The sequence below is a fragment of the Geotrypetes seraphini genome, chromosome 7 (assembly GCF_902459505.1).
Source record: "Geotrypetes seraphini chromosome 7, aGeoSer1.1, whole genome shotgun sequence".
Lineage (NCBI taxonomy): Eukaryota > Metazoa > Chordata > Amphibia > Gymnophiona > Dermophiidae > Geotrypetes > Geotrypetes seraphini.
Genome location: NC_047090.1, coordinates 5,780,328 through 5,804,622, shown reverse-complemented (window position 1 = coordinate 5,804,622; position 24,295 = coordinate 5,780,328).

The following is a 24,295-nucleotide window of genomic DNA, read 5'->3' as shown; positions in this document are numbered from 1 at the left end:
TCCCTATCTGTACCCTTCTAAAACATGCTTCGATATACCCTCACCAGGCGTCTGGAGCGTAGCTCATCAACTTTGCTGTTGCCAGACGTATGAAAGAGTTGAAAATGAATGAAGTTCCACCAAGGAGACCTTCCAATGTTTCTTTAATGAAGTGTTATGATCAACGTTACAAGCAATTTACCCTAATCCTATGGGCAATTTGCCTTTTCCTTTTCATTATTCTTATACCGTACATACTTGTTAAATACTGGAGTGCCAATTAAAGGGACTTTTTCTCTTAAAGCCACTCTGAGCACCAGCACTTGTAACTTTTGTGATTTTTCAGTGCCTTTTGATTAGCTCAGTGAGCTCCCTAATTGGAGGGGAACCCTCGGTAGTCTGTGTGCTGTGAGATTGAGAGGGCGGAGTTCAATTATACATTTTGGTCACAGACACCACAAATCAAAGATTCACGACCCAGAATTCGGGACACACCTGGCCAGTCAGTTTTTCAGGATGAATGAACGAACAAACGAATGAATGAAGATGCATGGGGAACGCTGGTAGGGACAGTCGGCCCTTTTGTCAGCTGGGAGCAGAGGTAAGCAGCAGGAATCGCAAAATCTACAAGTTCTGAGTTACATACGAATCCAACTTAAGAACAGCTTTAAAAACATAACTCGTAATTCCTTGTTATTGAAGAAAAGCTTCCTTGTTGGCCAGGAAATGTATTCTTTTGCTTTGGCGGCAGGCTGAGGTGCCTACTATCACCATGTGGCGAAATGAAATGTTTACTTTGCTAAAATTTGAATATCTCGATGTCAAACAGTGTGGCCCTGATCGTTGGAGAAAATTCAAGGCTATTTGGGATCCGGTTTGGGACAGCTTGTCCCATGTAGCTCGAAGTGCTCTTTTCAATTTTTGACACTGGAGTGCTGGGGAGGTCGGAGGGTGGACTTTGGTTAGTTGTGGTTGCCATTGTTGGGTTCTTGTAACCGCGAAGAAACCACATGGTGGACTCTTTCATCATTTTGTTCTTGACGGTTGAGAGTTGTTTTCAGCTTGTATTTATTTTACTTTTTTTGTAATGCTATTTTTTGTACATGAAAAATAAACAAAAATTTTAAATTTTTTAAAAAATCCAAAAAACATAACTCGTTCTTAACCCAGGGACTGCCTATATATAGCAGTCCCTGGGTTAAGAACGAGTTATATTTTTTGATTTTTTTTAAAAATTTAAAATTTTTGTTTATTTTTCATGTACAAAAAATAGCATTACAAAAAAAATAAAATAAATACAAGAAAACAACTCTCAACCGTCAAGAACAAAATGATGAAAGAGTCTACCACGTGGTTTCTTCGCGTGGTAACATAGTAACATAGTGGTATATGTATATGTGGTATATGTATAGTGGTATATGTCTATGTGTGTGTATATATATATATACATACATACATTATATATATATATATATATACATACATACATACATACATACAGCGTCAGAGAGAGAAGAACCATCGGCTCAGTTATGATGATGCGACGCCTGTATACTGTATGTACCTTTAGTAACACAGTAACATAGTAGATGACGGCAGATAAAGACCTGAATGGTCCATCCAGTCTGCCCAACCTGATTCAATTTAATTTTTTTTTTCTTCTTAGCTATTTCTGGGCAAGACTCCAAAGCTCTATCCAGTACTGTTCTTAGGTTCCAACTACTGAAGTCTCTGTCAAAACTCACTCCAGTCCATCTACACCCTCCCAGCCATTGAAGCCCTCCCCAGCCCATCCTTAACCAAACGGCCATATACAGACACAGACCGTGCAAGTCTGCCAAGTACTGGCCTTAGTTCGTCAATATTTACTATTATTTTCCGAATTCTAGATCCTCTGTGTTCATCCCACGCTTCTTTGAACTCTGTCACCGTTTTCCTCTCCACCACCTCTCCCGGGAGCACATTCCAGGCATCCACCACTACACTCTTGCAGTGTCAGAGAGAGAAGAACCAGTTGTGATGTGTATATACTATAAGTACTTATATTGCAAGACATTTTGTTTATCAAGTTAAAATTTAATAAAATGTTTTGCTGGTCTTGCAAAACACTTGTAAACCAAATCACTTGCAATCCAAGGTTTTACTGTATATATATTTAAATTTAAAAGAGTTGGTGATAAAAATATTGTAAAATTGTGACAAGACATGGGCAGTTGTGACACTGATGTGGCTATGATGATTCCGTGGTAACCCTTGCCAACACTGTGGCATTTTGTTTCTTTTCTGGACTGGCACCCCTGTGTGCCACGTCTGGTCCTTCTGACCTCTAGAGGGGGTTGGAGGATACTCTGCCAAGGAAGCAGCCTCAAGAGACACTTCTTGATAGATTGTTGTTGTTGTTACCGTCTAGAATTTTCTCAGTAAAAATAGTTTGGAATCCTGTGTTTGGCCGACAAGAAATACTTTCATTTTCCAACTCATTTGGAAATAGCAACGATTTTCTCTCCCAAATTTGCTCTGTCATTGCAGTAGCAGCCTTTACTTGTTCTTGTCCTTCTGGGATCTGAAGCTATAAGCATGAAGTTCAATCACTAGGGGCTGGTTCTCTAATATCGCCGGTAGAATCCGACAGGCTGCTGTCGCGGCTGTAAATGTAATGATTTCAAAAAGACGAGTCATTCTCGAAGAACCGCGCCTGCAAATGAGGCTTGTGGAGGGTCACAGAGGGTCACCAAATCTACATGAAATGAATTGCTGGTGATAGTGATCGGCACATGCACAGAATAGTTCATGGAAGGAGGCGTAAACGTAAGCATGTGCAGGGAAAAAGCTACGTTATAGGCATGCATATAATTGGCGTGCCTTATTGGAGCGCAATATTGGCACACGTCATAAGCGCGTGTCGCATGCTGCTATTGTGTGAATCACAGGCGTGCCAGCGCTATTGGATGAAAGGAAGGGTGGGGAGGTGCAAGTGTCGGCTTTCAACAAGTGCACATATGACACACCTTTAGTAAATGCACCCGAGATGCATGCTTTTTGGGGGAGGGGTCCTGAAAACTATTATACAACGATACTACTATAATTTATGTGAATGGTGTATTTCTAAAAAATTTCTATCATGAAGCACAGCCATAAACACATGCCTGAGACGTGCTTTATCACAGTACTGGCATCTTCAGACCAGCCGGTGAATTTTGGTCATCAAAAGCTGGCACCGCGCTTGGAGAATAGAAACATAGAAGATGACGGCAGATAAGGGCCATAGCCCATCAGGTCTGCCCACTCTACTGACCCACCCCCAAGTCTATTATCCTAGGGATCCCACTCCTGGTGACAGGTTCCCTTGGCTTAACCCTCTAAGGGATCCCACATGGGCATCCCATTTGCTCTTAAATTCTTACACGCCGTTTGCCTCGATCACCTGCACCGGGAGCTCGTTCCAGGGATCAACCACTCTCTCGGTGAAGAAATATTTCCTGGTGTCGCCATGAAATTTCCCGCCCCTGAGTTTGAGCGGATGCACTCTTGTGGCTGAGGGTCCTTTGAGAAAGAGAATCTCTTTCTCCATCTCGATACGGCCAGTAATATACTTAAACGTCTCGATCATGTCTCCTCTCTCCCTACGTTCCTCGAGTGAGTACAGCCGCAAATTTTTCACCCGGCGATGACGGAGAACAGCCTGTAGTGTTCATTTAAATATTGAGTCCATTTTACTAGCATTTTTATATTTATGACCTCGTTGTAATACATTTGCATTGGAGAGTTGGAGCCTGCTGGGAAGCTCAGTGACCACGGTGAGCCATTCTGATAATCGCATGGTAAAATACTGCAACGCTAAACCGGTTAAAGGCACGCTAAGTTTTGAGAATCCGGCCCTAGGTGTCACCATGCACAGTGACTGGGGCTTGTTCTTCATCGGGGCTCTGAAGGTCACCTTTGCATCATCCTCAGCATAATCTAGGCGCGAAACTGAGATCTCCTGGCAGAGTGCAGTCCCTGGACCAATCCACGCTTCTGCCACTAAACCACCAAACTGACCCCACTAAGGTACTAGCCTAAGTAACCTCATGGGTGCCAGTCCTGTCGCTGGATGGGAATAAATCAGGGCAGGACTGGCACCCTTGAGGATACAGAGTTAGGCTGCAGACGCCAGAAGGACCAGAATGTATTGTGATGGGATTTTAGTATAAATCATGTTTTATTGGTGCACGATCAGTAATACACAATACAGCACAACAGTTCACAAGGTCAAGATCACCAAACGTACAACCAAACAATTTTATTATTCACCCCCCCCCCCAAATTACATCAGCTTGCATAGAAAAATTGTTGATTCCAAGTGTTTACAGAGAAAATCACCGATTCCCAGCACTTTCTTCACCGTGTTTTGCCTCTCCTTCAGGAACAGGCCAGGTCTCACCATATTCGCGGTTTCACCATATTCACGAACAACATATGAAAAAGCTATTGACGTTTTTTCTGTATTTGCGGTTCCGTTAATCCCCTATCACAGCGAATACAAAGGGAGAAGTGTAATACCATCGTAACTTTCTGTGTGTCCAATTAGGTACAACTTGTACTGGAAACCTTGCATTGTAAGGACAACCATAGCAAATTGTAACCAGTAAAGTGTATATTATCAGTAGCCCCTAGCAAGTATCAAGTTAGGATAAAAAATTGCGCAGCGGCCTCAAAGAAGGCGAACAGAATGCTGGGCATTATCAAAAAAGGAATCACTACCAGAACCAAAGAAGTTATCTTGCAGTTATATCGGGCGATGGTGCGCCCTCATCTGGAGTACTGCATTCAATACTGGTCGCCGTACCTTAAGAAAGATATGGCGACACTTGAGAGAGTCCAAAGAAGAGCAACGAAAATGATAAAGGGCATGGAAAACCTTCCATATGCCGAGAGGCTGGAGAAACTGGGGCTCTTTTCCCTGGAAAAACGGAGACTTAGAGGAGACATGATAGAAACTTACAAGATCATAAAAGGTGTAGAGAGGGACAGATTCTTCAGACTGGCAGGGGAAACAAGAACAAGAGGGTACTCAAGAAAATTGAAGGGAGACAGATTCAGAACAAACGCTAGGAAGTTCTTCTTCACTCAGAGGGTGGTGGATGCCTGGAATGCACTTCCAGAGGAGGTGGTGGAGCAGAGTACGATTTCGGGTTTCAAGAACGGGTTGGACAGGTTCCTGAAGGAAAAGGGGATTGAGGGATATAGATAGAGGGGGTACTATACAGGTCAAAATGTCTTCAAAAGAGGATTATTTGCAGGTCACTGACCTGGGGGGCCGCCGCGAGAGCGGACTGCTGGGCACGATGGACCTGTGGTCTGACTCGGCAGAGGCGATGCTTATGTTCTTATGTTATGTTTAACCTGTAACCCGTTATGAGCTCTTTGAGGACAACGGGATGGAAACCGAATTAATTAAATACAATCTACCTGAACGACCGCCTCATCCAAACCACCTCTACCAGGCATAGAAAAACACACACCCCATTCACTTGCCCCCAATCAAAGAAGTAAAACGGAAAAAACTATACGATGGCCTACTAGCTACTCAAGCTGCAAAAATAGATAACCAAATCTCCAACCTATTGATAACTACCCCAGACTACAAGATGTTCAGAAAGGAAATAAAAACTATACTCTTCAAAAAATCCCTTAATAAAGCTTAATACCATGAATACCCCTTCTTACCTTTCCTTCCCCAACCCCTGATCCTTCTTATCCCTCTCTTGGAAATGATCTCTGATCTAACTTTGTAACCCTTCTTCCATAACTCTTTTTGTAATCCGCTTTGAACCGAAAGGTAATGGCGGAATAGAAATCTATAATGTAATGTAAATACATAAATACTAAGGAAGAAAGTGTTACAGTTCATTTTCGAAACTCCCCCTGTGATGGCGCAAGTGGGCATTAGGTGAGCAGCTATGAGAAGCACAGACAGACCATGGTTTAACACTCTTTAACTATGTGGCAGCGTTTGCAAGCCCGTGAGGTCACTGAAGGTCGAGTTTTGAGTTCAAGTTTATTAAAAGTTTGATTTCCCGCCCTATCAGGCTTCAAGGCGGTTTACATAATTAAAGTAAAGGGGAATACATGAAATATAAAAAGAAACAAATTACAGTTAATCATGAAATACTAATCAAAACAAAAACAGAAACAAAGGGGGAATAGGAGAAGAGCTACAATTTTCGGATAGAAAAGTTAAAAAAAAAAGAAAAAGGATAGGACATTAGGATGGGAAGATTTAAAAGCCGACAAAAATGTTGGACTGAAAACCAAGTAGGACGTCTTTAAAAGACGATCAAAGGTCAAAGGCATCTTTGAACAGGAATGTTTTTAGTTCCGATTTGACGGTGTTTAAGGCGGCCATTTCTCTTATATGGTGTGGAGCTGCGTTCCGCAGCATAGGGGCGGTTACGGAGAAAATATTATTTCGCATAGTATTAATGTGTCTTAAGGAGGGGACCAAAAGCAAGTTCTGATTAACTGATCGAAGGGAACGTTGCGAAGAATGAGGGATAAGAAGTCTATTCATGAATTCTGCTTGAATAGTTTTGGAAAGCCAATAACAAGATTTTGTAAGCAATCTGATGTTCTACAGGTAACCAGTGGGCGCCAGTCAGTAAGGGGTTAACATGGTCACACTTTCTGGAATTGGTTATGATTTTCATAGAAGAGTTCTGAACAATTTGAAGACGTCGGCTTGACCGACAACGCAAAATTCTCCATCATGGAATTGTGCCACCTTTATGAACCTTCTGGATGGAAAGGGGCAGAATGAAAGTCTGACTAGCCCAGTCCTCACCCAAGCTATATTAATCGGAAGTGAAAAAAGCTTTACGGTAGGTAATGCATGATAACACAATTATTGTGTGCAAGCATTAATAAATAGGGACCTTAATGTTTTTTTTTCTGAGAATTCAGGTCTAAGGGAAAACCAGGACTGAATCAACCCACGCAACTGAGTACCAGATGTGGTAGGAAAGAGCCGTGTATTGGCTTATAAATTACTGCTTTAAAGTCATTTTCCTCTAAAAAAAATAAAAAAAAATTAAAAAAAATCCTATCACATTAAAGATTCTGGTCTTTTTAGATGCTACTGCTCTCATATGTAATTCAGAGATGCTCGGAATACAAATATGGTATAGTGCAGGCTGTTGTATAATTGAAAAAGTTATCCATGACTTTTTACCCTCTCTTCCCTGCCTTCTACATCCACAACTTTTTTCAGCATTTCACCTTAACGGTGACCCGCTTGTTGTGTGTAAACAGCCGACACAGAATGGCCGTATCATCAGCTTCCACGTTTTCTGTGCTGAAGCTGAGTGTGAAATAAACCCAGCCGTGGGCAGAAGCCACTTCACCATGCTTTCCACATATACCTTCCAGAACTGAAATACCCTTTGGCTTCCTGGAACCTTCTCCAACCCTTCTAGGCAAGGGAGTAATTCTAAAAAAACGGTGCCAAGATTTAAACGCCAGAAATGCATATAGACGTATGATTGAGACGTTTAAATATATCACCGGTCGTATCGAGGTAGAAGATGATATCTTTTTTCTTGTGGCCACAAGAGGGCATCCGCTAAAACTCAGGGGCGGGAAATTTCATGGCGACACCAGGAAGTATTTCTTCACCGAAAGAGTGGTTGATCATTGGAATGAGCTTCCGGTGCAGGTGATCGAGGCCAGCGGCGTTCCAGATTTTAAGAGTAAATGGGATGCCCATGTAGGATCTCTAAGAGGGTAGAGTTAAGGGTCATTAGGAAGGGGATCTCTAGGAAGGTAGAATTAGGGGGGGTGGGTCAGTAGAGTGGGCAGACTTGATGGGCTATGGCGCCAGAATAGCAGATAGAATGGGCAACCCTGTTCGCAAAAAGCTTCATCAGGGGAGCCGCATTTACAGGAGCTAAGCGGCGGGTCTGGAGGGCCTCTGAGCATAAGTGGATGCATATGATGTCATCAGCGCAAGCTCAGAGGCCCTCCAGACGCAGTGGGGTGTTCCAAAACCCGGACATACTGCCGGGTTTGGAAAGTCCGTCCGGGCACCCGGACATGTCCCCTAAAAATAGGACATATCCAAGTTTTCCCGGACGTCTGCTAACTCCAGGACAGTACAAGTGGCAGTTGGAAGATGGCCATTGGGTAATTATACGTTTTCAAAGGCTTCACCTGGATCAGTGTCCCCCTCCCACAATGGTGCTTTTCCTTGACTTACAGACAGTGGAAACCTTGGGCTTTATGGCCACGACAGGAAATACCACATCCTGAACTTTGCAGTGGAACTGTGCCAAATGAGTGTATAAAAATGGGATTTCCCTCAGCATGAGCCAACCACTGAAAGTCAATTCAAAAGTCTCCATTCTACGTCATATCTTTGCACGCATCCTCTATAATGCAACGTTACCCGCGGAAAGGCATCATTTTATACCAGTTAAGCCAGGGTCTCGCAAGCTATTCCAAGCCACGGTTGGAGGGTCTCCGCACGTGCGCGGATGTCGATGCGACGATGTCCCGCGCACGCACGATGCCGTCGCATTGATGTCCACGCATGCGCGGAGGGCCCTCCTGATGAGGCTCTGAGCCTGTTAACCCTAAAATGCTTATGCCGGTGGGGAGGGGCGGAGAGCGGACTCGCCTACACGACGTGAATCTCGTCACAGCACAGTTTGCGATACACTGTACACTTTCCAGTAATCTTTATTCAACAGGTGTCCCTTTCTCTCCGGCACTTTGCATTGGGTTTCATTTAAAATCATTGCCATTAATTCCAACATGTTAGACTCTTTACCGTATGCCAGTCTAAAGTGAGGGCAGCATCACAGAGACTATTAATCTCCTGGCACAGAGTTACAGGAAATATGATATACTCTGCCAGGCTGCACTGGGCAAAGAACTAGTATTTCAGCAATTTATTCAAAGACAGGACGACACTTCTATACTTCCCTTAGTCCCCGCATGGCATTAAATTTGTTTCTTGTGCTAGGAAAAGGCTCAGTATAACATTTATATAGCTGGTGTCAGTTTGGGTTGCTTTCAAAGATGTGCCTCTGGTAGGCGTCTGCCTTGTAGGAGGAGCTATTTCTCAGCCTGGAGGCCTAGCCCCACCCACTTTATTCATCGTGGTGTCTTGTAATTCCTGATTGGCTGAGCAGAGACCAGCCCAGGGCAGGCTCGGGTATTTCTATCCCACCTAAGGGCTTGTCCTGCGCTGTTTCATCGTTATTCTGGACTGAGACCCCTTTTACTCAACCGCGTCCCCGTTCATCCAAACACATTAAGATTTTGCAGTTAGCACACACAGGGATGGCCTAAATTACTGCAAAATAACTAAATCTTCTATGTTAGCTGTCGGGACATTCTGCAATACATTTAACACAGAGAAAAAGTTGCTGCTGTGTGTTAGAGAACACCAGCCTTCTGGTTTCATGAAGTTCTGTGTTTGCAAGGTGCTTCTTCTGTTGGCTTCTGGATGCCTAGTTTTCAGTTCCTGTGTTTCTTGTTAGCATAAGAACAGCCTTATTGGGTCAGACCAAAGGTCCATCAAGCCCAGTAGCCCGTTCTCACGGTGGCCAGGGTCCCTAGTACCTGACCAAAACCCAAGGAGTAGCAACATTCCATACAGAATCCCAATGAATAGCAAGATTCCGGAATCCCAAAGAGTAACAAGATTCCGGAATCCCAAGGAATAGCAACATTCCATACAGAATCCCAATGAATAGCAAGATTCCGGAATCCCAAAGAGTAACAAGATTCCAGAATCCCAAGGAGTAGCAACATTCCATACAGAATCCCAATGAATAGCAAGATTCCGGAATCCCAAAGAGTAACAAGATTCCAGAATCCCAAGGAGTAGCAACATTCCATACAGAATCCCATGGAATAGCAAGATTCCGGAATCCCAAAGAGTAACAAGATTCCAGAATCCCAAGGAGTAGCAACATTCCATACAGAATCCCAAGGAATAGCAAGATTCCATACAGAATTCCAAGGAATAGTAAGATTCCAGAATCCCAAGGAGTAGCAACATTCCATACAGAATCCCAATGAATAGCAAGATTCCGGAATCCCAAAGAGTAACAAGATTCTAGGATCCCCAGAGAGTAGCAACATTCCATACAGAATCCCAAGGAATAGCAAGATTCCAGAATCCCAAGGAATAGCAACATTCCATACAGAATCCCATGGAATAGCAAGATTCCAGAATCCCAAGGAGTAGCAAGATTCTAGAATTCAAAAGAGTGGCAACTTTCCATTCCATTCCACCGATCCAGGGTAAGCAGTGGCTTCTCTCTTGTCTTTCTCTATAACAGACTATGGACTTTTCCTCCAGGAAATTATCCAAACCTTTCGTAAAACCAGCTACACTATTCGCTCTTACCACCTTTGTGTTGAATGCACTTCTAAGGTACAGTGACATTAAACTTACCTTAAGAACTCTGACGTCAAGCTCTGCGTCTGTCTGTACGCCAAACTTAGGCGTGCCTGTTGGGTAGCCAATGACCCCTTGGCCAAGGGTGCCATTGCAACTGGACATGGGTTTGTGGATTCAAATCCAGCACTGCTCCTTGTGACCCTGGGCAAGTCAACTTAGGCCCAAATTCTGTAACCAGCTGCTAAAGTTAGGCTCCTATTTCGGAGGCGCCCAACTAGATAAGCGCCTATCTAAATTGAAGAACAAGCTCAATGAAGCTTTTTAATCAGCACTGATTGAAACCTAGGCGCCTATCAAGAGAGCGCGATTCTGTATCAAGGCGCCTCTAAAAATTTAGTTGGCCTTCAAAACAATAGGCGCTATGCAGGTTAGGCGTGGGCGTGGCTACGTGGTAGGCGCCTTGTTGCAGAATAGCTGCTCTTAAGCGTGCTTAAGCCCTCAGACAGGCGCCTAACTTTTAGTTGGGCCTAGAGCTGGCCTATTTCTTGGGCGCCTCCAAAATAGGTTCCACTCAGCGTGATTTATTAAACAGCCCCCCAATCTTACTTGAATCGCGCTGAATTAGGAGCCTAACTTTTGGGCGCTTCTTATAGAATTTGCCCTTTATTTATTTATTCGATTTTTAGCCCGTCCTCCCAAAAGAGCCCAGAACGGGTTACAAAGTACATCCATAATAATCCAGACAGAGCAGAGATGACATTTTACATAAATTACAATATAGACATGACAATAAAACAAATGTACTGGTGAAATTAAGTGACAAAGGTGAGTTGACTGGGTGGCATTTCAGGGTGAATGACTTTAAGGCGCTGGGTTAGTAAAGAGGAAGGTTCCTTCCTGAAGTTCCAGAGTCCATCTAGTGATCTGACAGATGGAGGGATTGTGTGCCAAAGTTTGGGTATGAAATGTGAGTAGGAGCGTTTGCGGGCAGTTTCAGTTTTGAGGGAACGGCCAGAAGGTATGGTCAGTCGTTTTTCTCCTTGGGACCTCAGTGGTCGTTTTGGGAAGTAGATTTGTAGTTTAGTTTTCATGTAGTACGGAATCGTTTCATGGAAGGTTTTGAAAGCGAGGACCAGGGCCTTGAAGGTGCAGCGTTTTTGAATGGGCAGCCAAGGCATGGAAGCTAATGCAGGGGTAACATGGTCGCGGATGCCTAGGTTTTCCAGTGCTCCGGATTGTGAGCCCACCAGGACAGAGGGAAAAATACTTACATACCTGAATAATTTGTAATCCGCATAGAATTGTAGGATATGCAGAATATAAATAAATAAAATAAAACATATTCAGGTTTTGCCTGATGATTGGTTTTATGCCATCTTCCTAAATGCCATCACTATTCAGGAGTGGATCCAAATAAATAATCTAAGTTTAAAATTAGATGATGTGAGCGGCTATGGCCAGAATTGTGCATCTTGGAATGGCACAGCCCCAAACCCTTGTCTCTAATCAACAACTCTTGCAAAGAAACCCCCTCCCCACTACACAGCCAGAGCGTCATGCCAGCAGATAATAATAATAATAATAATAACTTTATTCTTGTATACCGCATTACCATGGAAGTTCTATGCAGTTAACAGAAGAAGAGACTGTACAATTACAGCGAAGTTACAATTTCGTTAATGTTACATTAACATTTTAGACAATGCATTTTTCAATCAAGTTAAATTTACATTTTAGACGATACATTTACGGAGAAGTTAATTTTTGCAGGTAGGTAATATATTCGGAGTAGTTATGTTTGCTATGAGTTACATACACCAGTGTTACAAATAGAAGTGTAACCTACGGCAGTAAAGAGTCTGGGGGAGAGTCGAGGTCAGAGGAGGAGGAGGGAGGAGAGCGGAACATTCAGAGGAATTTGTCAATAAGGGGGGGAATTGGAAATGAGAGTGGAGAGGCATTTGTTCCATTTGCCCGCTTGGAATGCTAGGGATCGGTAAGGGTAAGGAACCTTAGTCCAGTTCCTTCTGCCTACTGTCCGTGGTTGCCTCATTCCCTCCCTCATTTCATTTGCAGCCCTGGTCATGTGTCCTCTGAACCACATTTGAATTCTGTCTCACTTTTGGCTACTACGCCTGCTGCTGACAGGTTATTCTGGTTTTACTAGGTAAGACTCAGGATGAAAAACAATCCGAACCTGACTTAGCCTCAGCCAGTACCATTATAAATGGATTATTATGTTTTTTTCAAATTCTTTATTCATTTTAAATCCATCAACAAGTGTACCAAATTATACCAGTACATAACAAACATATATCACTTACACATAGAATCAAAATGGATTAAATAGACAACTCTGTTTCAGGAAGTAGATAAATAAAGTTGTTGAAATAGGTTGGGCTAGACTACCTATTACTCTTCTAGGTTATTCCAGGCATCTATCACCCTTGCAGGAAAATATTTCCTGGCATTTCCATGTACATTTTCTTAGGAACAAAATGTTACAAGCTTGGTAAAATGTATCTCCTCCTCCAAGATCATGAAGGGCATAGAGAGAGTAGAGAGGGACAGAAAGAGAGAGAGAAAGGGAGACAGAGAGAAAGAGAGAGAGAGAGAGAGAGAGAGAGAAAGAGAGAGATAAAGATTGGAGAAACTGGGACTCTTTTCCCTGGAGAAGAGGAGACTTAGAGGGGATATGATAGAGACTTACAAGATCATGAAGGGCATAGAGAGAGTAGAGAGGGACAGATTCTTCAAACTTTCAAAAAATAAAAGAACAAGAGGACACTTGGAAAAGTTGAAAGGGGACAGATTCAAAACGAATGCTAGGAAGTTTTTCTTCACCCAACATGTGGTGGACACCTGGAATGCGCTTCCAGAGGACATAATAGGGCAGAGTACGGTACTGGGGTTTAAGAAAGGATTGGACAATTTCCTGCTGGAAAAGGGGATAGAGGGGTATAGATAGAGGATTACTGCACAGGTCCTGGACCTGTTGGGCCGCTGCGTGAGTGGACTGCTGGACACGATGGACCTCAGGTCTGACCCAGCGGAGGCATTGCTTATGTTCTTATGTTTTACGAAGCCGCGGTAGCAGCTTTAATGCGTGCGACTTTTAATCACGCGCTAGCCAAAAAACTACTGCCTGCTCAAGAGGAGGCGGTAGTGGCTAGTGCGTCCAGCGGTTTAGCACACGCTATTACGTGAATGAAACTGCTACCGCGGCTTCGTAAAAGGAGCACTTAGACCTGGATTCTACAAATGGTGCCATTGTCGGCGGCTGCCTTAAGAAACAGTCGCCGATCACGTGTAAATCATGTGTTGGTGACTTTTATAGAATGCATTAAAAAAAGTGTGGAATTGTCCTAATCAGACTGATGATCACAAACTATTGTTACTCATCCAATGTTCAAATGACTTTATTCATCCAATAACTCACACTGACTCGACATGTAAATGTTTCGGCCAAACAGGCCTGCTTCAGGAGTCTTGAGAATCTACTAAGTCAGGGGTGCCCACACTTTTTGGGCTTGCGAGCTACTTTTAAAATGACTGAGTCAAAATGATCTACCAGCAATAAAATTTTTAAAAACACAAAGCACACTGTACGCAGAGAAAATGTTAATTATCATTTGTATTCGAGGTTTTGTTTTTTTTAATCAGAGGTCAAGGCAGATGACTTTAAAATATGCAATGTCACCTCAGTAACAACTATACAAAAATAGACAAATATATCCCCTCCCCTTTTACTAAACCGCGATAGCGGTTTTTAGCGCAGGGAGCTGCGCTGAGTGCCCCTCACAGCTCCTGACGCTCATAGCTCCCTGCGCTAAAAAACACTATCGCGGTTTAGTAAAAGGGGGCCATAGTGCAAAATATAGACAGCAGATATAAATGCTCAAAACGGACACATTTTGATCACTAAATTGAAAATAAAATCATTTTTCCTACCTTTTTGTCTGGTGATTTCATGAGTCTCTGGTTGCACTTCCTTCTTCTGTAAATCCAATATTTCTTTCTTTCTTCCCCCTCTCCTTTTCTTTCTGTCTCTCTCCCCCTGCCCCCCCCAAGCCATCACGCCAATTTCTCCATTTCCCTGATTCTTTCACTAATCCCCCCCCCCCCCAAGCCACCATGTTGATTTCTCCCTGCTTCGCCGGGCCCACAAGCCTTCACCTCGGACGTCAATTCTAACGTCGGAGAGCAAGTTCCAGGCCAGCCAGGCAGCAATTGGCTGGCCCAAAATTTCCTCTCAGACATCAGAATTGATGTCGGAGGTGAAGTCTTATGGGTCCGGCGCTTGTACGCGCCTGGCCTTGCTCGGGGAGACAGGAAGAACAAGATCGCAAAGGCAACGCGATCAACCACTTGGGCACTCCTGTACTAAGATCTAACGGACAGTGTCTTGAATAAATGTATAGGCCCTCAAGTCAATGCTACGGTGCTGTGATAAAATCTTCTGCAACAGTCCTCGGAGCCCAAAAAGTCCCGGGCTTTCTGGACTTTTATAGAATCACAGTTTCGGAAAAGGTAGGCTCCGGATATGTAAGCCTAGGGATACCAGATGTCCATATATTCCCAGACACGTCCAGGTTTTGAAAAGCTTCCAGCTAGGAGCGACATCAGGATGGCATCTGCGGATTTTAGTTCCAGAAAATTTGGTCAGTCAATGCATTTTTGGCGCTTACTTTTTATCAGAAATGTAATTAATTTTTACTTTTTCTTTTTTAAAGACAGCAAAAAAATCGCTTTATCTTAATGTGCTGGCAAGCCTGACGGGGACTCGTTTCGCCACTCCACGTGGCTTTTTCAAGCGTTCTCAGGACATTTCATTTTTAACATCCTGCCTCACTTAGCAAAAAAAAATCATTTAGGGCTGTGTATTTCTGCTCTGTCTATAAAAAATAATTAATTTATGACACAATAGAAATTGGTCACACGAAAAAGGAGGTAGAGGCAATCTGGTCAGTGATGGACACAAACCTTTAATGACTTGGTATTGGGTTGAAATATCCTTAGCCAAGTAGGTTTCTGAGACCATTTTCTCCACTATCTCGTTTAATACCCTTCAGTGGGATTTGTTTTGCGTTTGTGGATTAAGTGACTTGCCCACGATCACAAGGAGCAGTGTGGAATTTGAACCTACAACTGCAGGGTGCTGAGGCTGTAGCAAGAACCACTGCACCACAGCCAATGATTGGCATAAAATTAATCTATGTGCATACAGCTACTCTTAGTCGGTATTCAAGAAATTGTGTTCACCCATTGTCTGAAAATTCTAGGGGGTAGGGAAACAATGGAGGGGCATGTGCGGGTCAGGGACAAGCCTAGGGGGGGTTGGCATGCAAATTATAGAATGCGGGGCGTTACGTGCCCACCTGACAATAGTTAGGTGTAGGCGTTTACTGTACACCGGCCTTTGACATGGCATTAAGAGCTCATGCCTAATGTTAGGGGCAAAAGTGCGGACTTAATGCTAATATTCCAGAAGAGCAGTGCTTAGTGTCCCCCGGTGGTCTCAAACTCAAACCCTTTGCAGGGCCACATTTTGGATTTGTAGGTACTTGGAGGGCCTCAGAAAAATAGTCAATGTCTTATTAAAGAAATGACAATTTTGCATGAGGTAAAACTCTTTATAGTTTATAAATCTTTCCTTTTGGCTGTCATAATAATAATATTGTAATTTATAGCTAAAGAGACATATGATCAAGAAACTTTTATTTTACTTTTGTGATTTATGATAAACATACAGAGGGCCTCAAAATAGTACCTGGCGGGCCGCATGTGGCCCCAGGGCCATGAGTTTGAGACCACTGGTGTACACCATCTCATCACCTACATTATGGTGCTGTTTCTTGAATCTACCTCAAAGTGGGGTAACATCGGCGATTCCTGTGCTGGTTGACCTATGGGTGTATTTGTGCCAGGTTGTAAGGGGAAACGAGTTGACGCCCTTGGCCAGATGACTCTGACGGTGGCACCAGGTGTAGACGTGGCAGTCTGAAAGACTAGGGAGGGAAGGAGTCCCTGAGAATGAAGAGTCGGGACAATTTTTGCCTAGGTAAAGGATTAGTTTCTCAACTGGAAACTCAAAAGGGGAATAAGAAAAAGCTGCGAGGTCAAGAACTAAAGGCAGCCAGCATGTAGGAATTGATTTCCCCATCATCCTTCCGCTCTACAGAGCTTTTCTACAGTACGGTACCAGGGAACAATGATACGGTGTTCAGTGGATTTTCAGCCACTGGATCGATGGAAGATTAGTTCAGAAAGAGTTTAAACAATGTGGCAGCCTAAGTATTAATCCTTCCCTCTCACTTCCCACAGTAGGTCTTAGTGTGGGAAAACACATTAAAAAGGGAAACAAAAGCCACAGTAGCTTCTTCAAGACTCAAGAATCCTTGTAGGCATGATTTTTCTCTCTCTCTTTCTAAATCTGAAGATCAAGGTGAGGATGTCCTTTCTCTTTCCATTACATAGTAACATAGTAACATAGTAGATGACGGCAGATAAAGACCCGAATGGTCCATCCAGTCTGCCCAACCTGATTCAATTAAAAAATTTTTTTTTTCTTCTTAGCTATTTCTGGGCAAGAATCCAAAGCTTTACCCGGTACTGTGCTTGGGTTCCAACTGCCAAAATCTCTGTTAAGACTTACTCCAGCCCATCTACACCCTCCCAGCCATTGAAGCCCTCCCCAGCCCATCCTCCACCAAAGGGCCATACACAGACGCAGACCGTGCAAGTCTGCCCAGTAACTGGCCTAGTTCAATATTTAATATTATTTTCTGATTCTAAATCCTCTGTGTTCATCCCACGCTTCTTTGAACTCAGTCACAGTTTTACTCTCCACCACCTCTCTCAGGAGCGCATTCCAGGCATCCACTACCCTCTCCGTAAAGTAGAATTTCCTAACATTGCCCCTGAATCTACCACCCCTCAACCTCAAATTATGTCCTCTGGTTTTACCATTTTCCTTTCTTACACTTAACTTACCGAGCTCCTATTCTCCACTCTTGTCTTTCAGCTCCCCTGTTTCACAGGACAGTTTGGGTACCCTGTCTTCTCTCTCTGCCCACTGCTCGTCTTTCTCCCTTCTGTATCTTATCTTTGATGGGCTGCTTTTCTGGGCTTCATCCTTGACCTGTGACCCGTCCCCTCGCCTTCTGTTCTTGCTTTGTTGCAATCTACTTAAAAGGTGCCCTTAACTTTGTTCACACGTGCTCTGATTACCTTTAAAAACTCTTTCTATCACCAGCGATAACTAAGAAATCTTAATCCATATATCGAGAAGACAAATCTGATCTCAGTTGTATATCGCTTGAACTTAGGTACACACGTGTGATACTCTGTAAGTTCTTGACCTTAAGCACGCATATGCATATCCAGCTGTTACAACATCATCGCACGAACTTCTGTGATCAGACTTGTGTTCTCGATATACGGAGTGAGATGTCTTAGTTGGTACAGATCATAGAAACAGGTTTTAAAGGTTGTCCAAACATGTAGGTGGATGCCTGTCATGGTTTCCGTGGCGATCCTCGTCTAGAAGGTCACCAAAATCATTTACTACCTTGCTAACTCGGCAGGCTCCTTGGAAAATGAGATTTTCTGTTTTTGCTGAATGCCAGGCACCTACTTTCCATTCTCCATCTCTGTAAGTTCTTTGTGTTGATTATTGGCTCTTGGACATTTTGCAGAGCAAAATGTCTAAATGCCAAGTTTTTGACGTTTTTGTGTTTTGAAAATGCTCCTTTAAGTGTATAGCCCTCAGTGGAGACTACTTTGAGAAATAAAAGTGATTTTAAAAAAAAAAAAATGTGTTTAACTTGCTTCTTTAGCAAACCTTTCAAACAACCCTCATATGTTCCTAAGGATGTAGAGACTAGGAGCGATTTCTCCACGTTAAAAAGAAAAAAATGTTAAATTGGTGAGTAATTATGCAAGGGAACTAAATTTATTTCTGTTACTTGCTAGTTCTCATGTGCTTCTCTGTGTAATGAGTTAGCCAATCTTTTGACAGATTTGGCTGAAGGATATGACATCTTCCACTGAATGATCAACAGTGGAAGGCTGTTTGATGCTGCCTTCATCTTGTGTGTTTTGTTCTGGCCGTCAATCTTTCTCGCCTTGCTTGGTATTGGAATACCTTAGCAATAAACTCTAATGATGGATGTGCCAGAGACACCTTCGAGCAGTCACTGCCTGGGGTGGGAGGGAGAAGATGGGAGCCTGGTGAGCCCTTCAAGTAATGACCTTCTCTCTGCCTTTGTCAGAATAAAGTAGGAAGGTTAAACAAATCTGAAAACCACTCGTTCTTTATTTTTTTAGGTCTGTATTCCCTTGGCTAAGCTTGTTCTGAAATACAGAAACATTTTCATCTTCAGAGTATGAAGAGAGGGTTTCATAAACCTCCCCTTACAGAGCCACAATGTCATCTTTTCAAGTCGGCAGAAGCTTTTCTCTGCTAGTTTTATAAAATCTTGGCTTTTCTACCCTTCCTGCTCTTCAAATCTGATCAAATTAAGCTAAAACTCCTTCTCCTCCTACCCCTTTATTCATGGCGCACATTCATGGGTTTCTTTATCACTTCCGCTGTTGCTGAAAACAATCCTGCAAGCACCTGCCAACAGCATTATCCAAAAAAGAGACTAGATTCCAGCACTCCATGAAGATTCAAATCCTTACAGGATGCAGCTAAATATTCTTGCAAGGAGAATAATATCATTTCACCGAGGTGTTCTTTCTCTGCTCTCTGGGGCTTGCTATAAGCCAAAAGAATTATTTATTCCTTAGGAAAAGGGTTCCAATCCCCGGGGGTGATTGTTAAGAGAGCTGAATGTCCTTCAGAGAGACCTGGGGGGCTGGGAAGGTGTGGCGGGCAGAGAGGAGGATGGGTGCCAGCCCCTCCCCCCCCCAAGACAGTGCCTGGGGCAGAATGTCCTCCCCTCCCCTCCTTAGTACACCACTGCTTGCCCAGAGTCACAAGGAGCTGCACTGGGAATCAAACTCACAACCTGAGGGTGTTGAGGCAGGTGCTCTAGGCCACTCAGAAACCCATGCTTGTGCCATGCACTAATTCCCATGTCAGACAGCTAAGGAGGTTTAGTAAAGGGGCCCTTCTCTATGAAAAAAATATAAAGGGCTCCTTCTACGAAGATGCGCTAGAGGTTATATTGCACGCACCGGATGAGCAAGCGCTAGCCGAAAATCTACCGCCTGCTCAAAAGGAAGCGGTAGCAGCTAGCGCGTGCGGAAATTTAGCCCTGCCCCCCACATGGGCCTCGTATCTCCTTCCTCTGCCCATGCGTGGTTGTCAACATGTTGACATCGTGCTCATGCGTGCGATGCCATCACATCAACATCTGCGTATGCGGAGAGGCCCTAGAGATGTGGCTCCAAGCTCGGTGCCTTCCAAAACCCAGACAAACTGCCGGCAAATATCTTCCTACTTGGGGCCATGACACCAATAACTCCAGTGGTCTGATATCTCTCTCCTTCCCCCCCTCCCCTCCCGTGGTCTGCCATCTCTATCTTCCCCTTCCTTCCTCTGAAGGTCTAGGAACTTTCCTTCCACTTTCTCCCCAACCCCACAGTTCAGTATCTCTCTTACCCCCACCAAGCTGTAACTCTTTGGCCATCAGCAGCATGAGTGAGGCAAACATGCTGCCTTGAGAGACCTGGAAGCTTTCTCCCTGCTACTGTTTCCTACCTATTTGGGAACAGGAAGTACTAGCAGAGAGAAAGCTTCCAGGTCGCCGAAGGCAGCATGTTTGCTTCACTCACACTGCCAACGGCTAAAAGTTACAGCCGCACCAGATGAGCAAGCACCGGATCCTGCAAGGGGGGGAGGACTACAGATATGTGCAGGGGTGGAGGAGGACTCCAGATAGGTGCAAGGAGAAGGAGGAGCAGGAGGACTCCAGATAGATGCGGGGGGGGGGGGGGGGAAGGAGGACTCTGGATAGGTGCAGGGAGTAGAGGACAACGCTGGATAGGTGTGGGGGAGGAGGAGGACTCCAGATAGGTGTGTGTGTGGGGGGGTGTTATAGTATTCCGGATAGGTGTGGGGTTGGGGAGAGGACAACTCTGGATAGGTGTGGGGGGGGAGGAAGAGGAGGACTCCAGATAGGTGCAGGGAGGGGGAGGAAGGAGGACTCTAGATAGTTGCGGGGTGAAGGAGGACAATTCTGGATAGGTGCGGGGGGGAGGAAGAGGAGGACTCCAGATAGGTGCAGGGAGGGGGGGGAAGGAGGACTCTGGATAGGTGCGGGGTGAAGGAGGACAACTCTGGATAGGTGCGGGGGGGGGGGGGAGGAAGAGGAGGACCCCAGATAGGTGCAGGGAGGGGGAAAGGAGGACTCTGGATAGGTGCAGGGGTGGAGGAGGACAACTCTGGATAGGTGTGGGGGGTGGAGGTGGGTGGGTGGGTAGAGGACTTCGGAGAGGTGCACAAGCTGCTATAGAGCCAGTGAAGCCCCCACAGGTCTCCTTAGTCTGTCAGAAACTGGACTCCCGCTGGGTCCATAGCAGGAACCTTGCTCGAGCAGACAGAAGCCTGGAAGGTGGAGTTCTCAATTGTGATCCCAACCTTTTCCTACAGTTATGCAATTCTTGAAGGTCCCACAGCAAGGGTGCCCAACCTTTTGGCTTCCCTGGGCCGCACTGGCCGAAAAAAATGTTTCTGGGGCCAAACAAATGCGCAAACGCTGCAGCAAGATAGAGGAGGGAGCTGGCAAGACGGTAAACACCCAGGGGCAGCAGAGGAAAACACTGCATTGCCCTCGACCGGGGCCACACAAAATACTTCACGGGGCCACATGTGGCCCTCGGGCCGCAGGTTGGACACCCCTGCCCTACAGCATGAATTTTGGCCTCTGAGCATCAGACTGAAAAATCACCATGTACAAAAACTCCAACAAATGGATGTCAGGTGATACTGGGGTCCTGTTTACTGACAATGGAGTTTCAAGTGAAATATAGGCAGTCCCTGGGTTAAGAACATCCAACTTACGTCGGACTCGTACTTATGAACCAGGTCCCTGCCTCTCCCTCCTGTGCAAACAAGCCCCCGCTTCCTCCCTTCCTGTCCAAATGCGTCCCTCATCGTCCTTCCCTCTGTTCTGCATCCCAAATTCATGCCTCCCTCCTTCCCGCCCACAGGTGTTTTTCCTCGGCTGCCTCCTCCCGGTCGCACGTCTCTTCGCAATGCCGCAGGCAGCAGCTCCTGCTCATGGCTAGCCCAGAAGCTTTCCCAGAGGGCAGGCTTCCGGGTCAGCCGCGGGCTGTGTGTAGGAGCCATGGCCGCAGCTTTTAGAAGGGAAGTGCGGACGTTCTTAACCCGTGGATGACACAGCGGCCGGTGATACAAATCCCTAACGCGGCTTGATAAAGGGGGTTGGGCCTAAATGTGAGGTGTTTCAAGTGGTTTATCCTAACTATAAGTAGTGGCTTTGTATTTTTTAAGGAATCAATGATGACAAATAATCACACTTACTTACCAAGATGTGGAGCCATACCACAAGGCCAGCTAACCCTGAAGATGGAAGCCTGTTTCCATGGAAACCTCCTGAGCCTCTAGTCCCTCTGGTGGGCTAATAAGGCTCCGTTGCACCTCTGTGTTGAGGAAAATAGATACAGGCCCTTGAAAAGGCCACAAGCTGTTCCCTCTTGTCTAGATGAACACAGACAAGTACTTTTTTTGTTAGCTCTTGGTTCATTCTCTTTATGCGGGGGAGTGGAGGGGGGTGGGTAGAGGGCACAGTTAAGTATTCATTTTTCAAAATCAACATATTGCTTTATGTTGGAAAATTGAACTCATCTCATGCTTTAAGAAAACAGCTGTTTTCCTGGAACTATCAAGAGTTCTCCCCTCTTAATTTTAGAGATCCTTGAAGGTGAAAAAAGAAAATCTTCTAAATTCAGATTAAGTGAACTTTTGGTACCTGCCCAGAAACAGAAAAATGCTAACATCTCTTCCCCTGTACCTCTAGTTCAGGGGTGTGGAATGTCGGTCCTCGAGGGCCGCAATCCAGTCAGGTTTTCATGATTTCCCCAATGAATATGCGCGAGATCTATTTCCCCAATGAATATCCTCCCACAAATTAAAACTATCCTTCCCCTCGCTAAAAGGCATTTCCCACACAGGAAAGCTAGGGACCTCCCTCCACTTCAAAATCACTGAGCTCTGGAACAACCTTACCTCCCCTCTTCGGAACTTGAGCTATCTCCAATTTTTCCGCAAACATCTGAAAACCTGGCTTTTCTCAAAAAATGTAAGTCTCCCTCCAAATTAGGAAACTCTTATATCTTGGCATCCCAAGTCCTGTAAATTTTCTTCATACTTCTACCTCTAACCCTCTGTTGTAGTTCCTTCCTATTTCTTCTACTATAAACCGCGCCGAGCTCTACGAACGTGGAGATGATGCGGTATACAAACCTAAGGATTAGATTAGATTAGATCTATTTGCGTGCACTGCTTTCATTGTACGCTGATAGACCTCATGCAGATTCATTGGGGAAGTCCTGAAAACCCTTAAGGACAGACATTCGACATCCCTGCTCTAGTTGTTTGCCGCCGCGAGCAACAAGAATGTCAATGGGCTCCTCGCGACCCCGTCGGCTCTCCATCTGACGTCACGGCACCCGGCAGTGACTTCAGTGGGAGAGCCGAAGCAGTCACAAAGAGCACGATAGCGTGGTTGCTCGCGGCGGTGAATGGGGGAATGGAAGGGGGAGCCCGCGCGGAGAGTATTGGGAAGAGGCAAGGGGCGGCACGGAAGGGGGGGGTCCCAGCATCACTGACAAGGTGTAGAAGATGGTAAAGTGAGGTCAACTGGAAACATCCACAGTGGCAAATCTCCCCACTTCCGAGTGTCCAATAAAGAAAGAGGTCTAGAGGGTCTCCAACACCCACTCAATTCCACATCGACTGTGTAGTACACACATCTAGTGGGTAATGATGTATATTTTTGACCCTTATCATCAACTCCTCATCGATGTCTTGCTTAGCACTTATTGTTGTTTCATAGTTCAATGAAACAATTCAAATAAAACATCTCAACACAAAGTGTTTTAACTTATCTTTTAATGTGAAGAATCACTAGCCTGCCCTAACGGGACCTGTTTCGCCACAAAAAGGCTTTTTCAAGGGTTCATAAGGAGCTCCCATTCAAGCGTCCTTACTCTTTTAGGGCTAGGTTTGCTCTGAGCCCCCAGCAGATCCTGAAACCTAGATTTGTTTCTCACAGCCCCTTTCCAGAGATAATCAGAGCCTCTCCCGGGAACTCGTCCAAATCTCTTTCATCTTGCCCATATCCTTTGACAACAGATTCCACACCTTTATTATCCACTGCAAGAAAAAAAAATTAACTCCTCTCTAAAATATTAGTGATTAATTTTGTGGAGTCTCTATAAAATCTCTAAAATGTTAGTGATTACGGTAATTTCGTGGAGGGTCCTCTTGCTTTAATTATGTTTGAAACCAAAACTACAATGCGGACAGTGGCCTGATTCTATTACCACGAGCCTGGAAATAACACCTCAGGGATAATCGTGGATCCCGTTTGGAAAGTGTAGCCGTTCTCAGCTCTCCTCCTGTACCAAAATGGACCCCAGTGTGAGGACTTCACTTCACTCATACCCTTTGGTAATGGATAAAGAAACCCATTGCGAGAAAAGTAATCAAAATGAGACCCCCCCCCCAAAAAAAAAAGACTTGAACTCCCAATGGAAATTAAAGGTCATTAAATATAGCCGCGGAAATAATTTACAAGAGATGAAAGTGAGAGTGAGGGAGAAAGGCAGAGAGAAATTAGGTTTTAATGAAGCCCTTAATTAGAACCGTGGTAATAACACAATAAGAAGCTAACTTGTCGTAAAAGGTAATGATCAAATCTGCGGAACAAGTTTACATTTCCTAAATTAGCA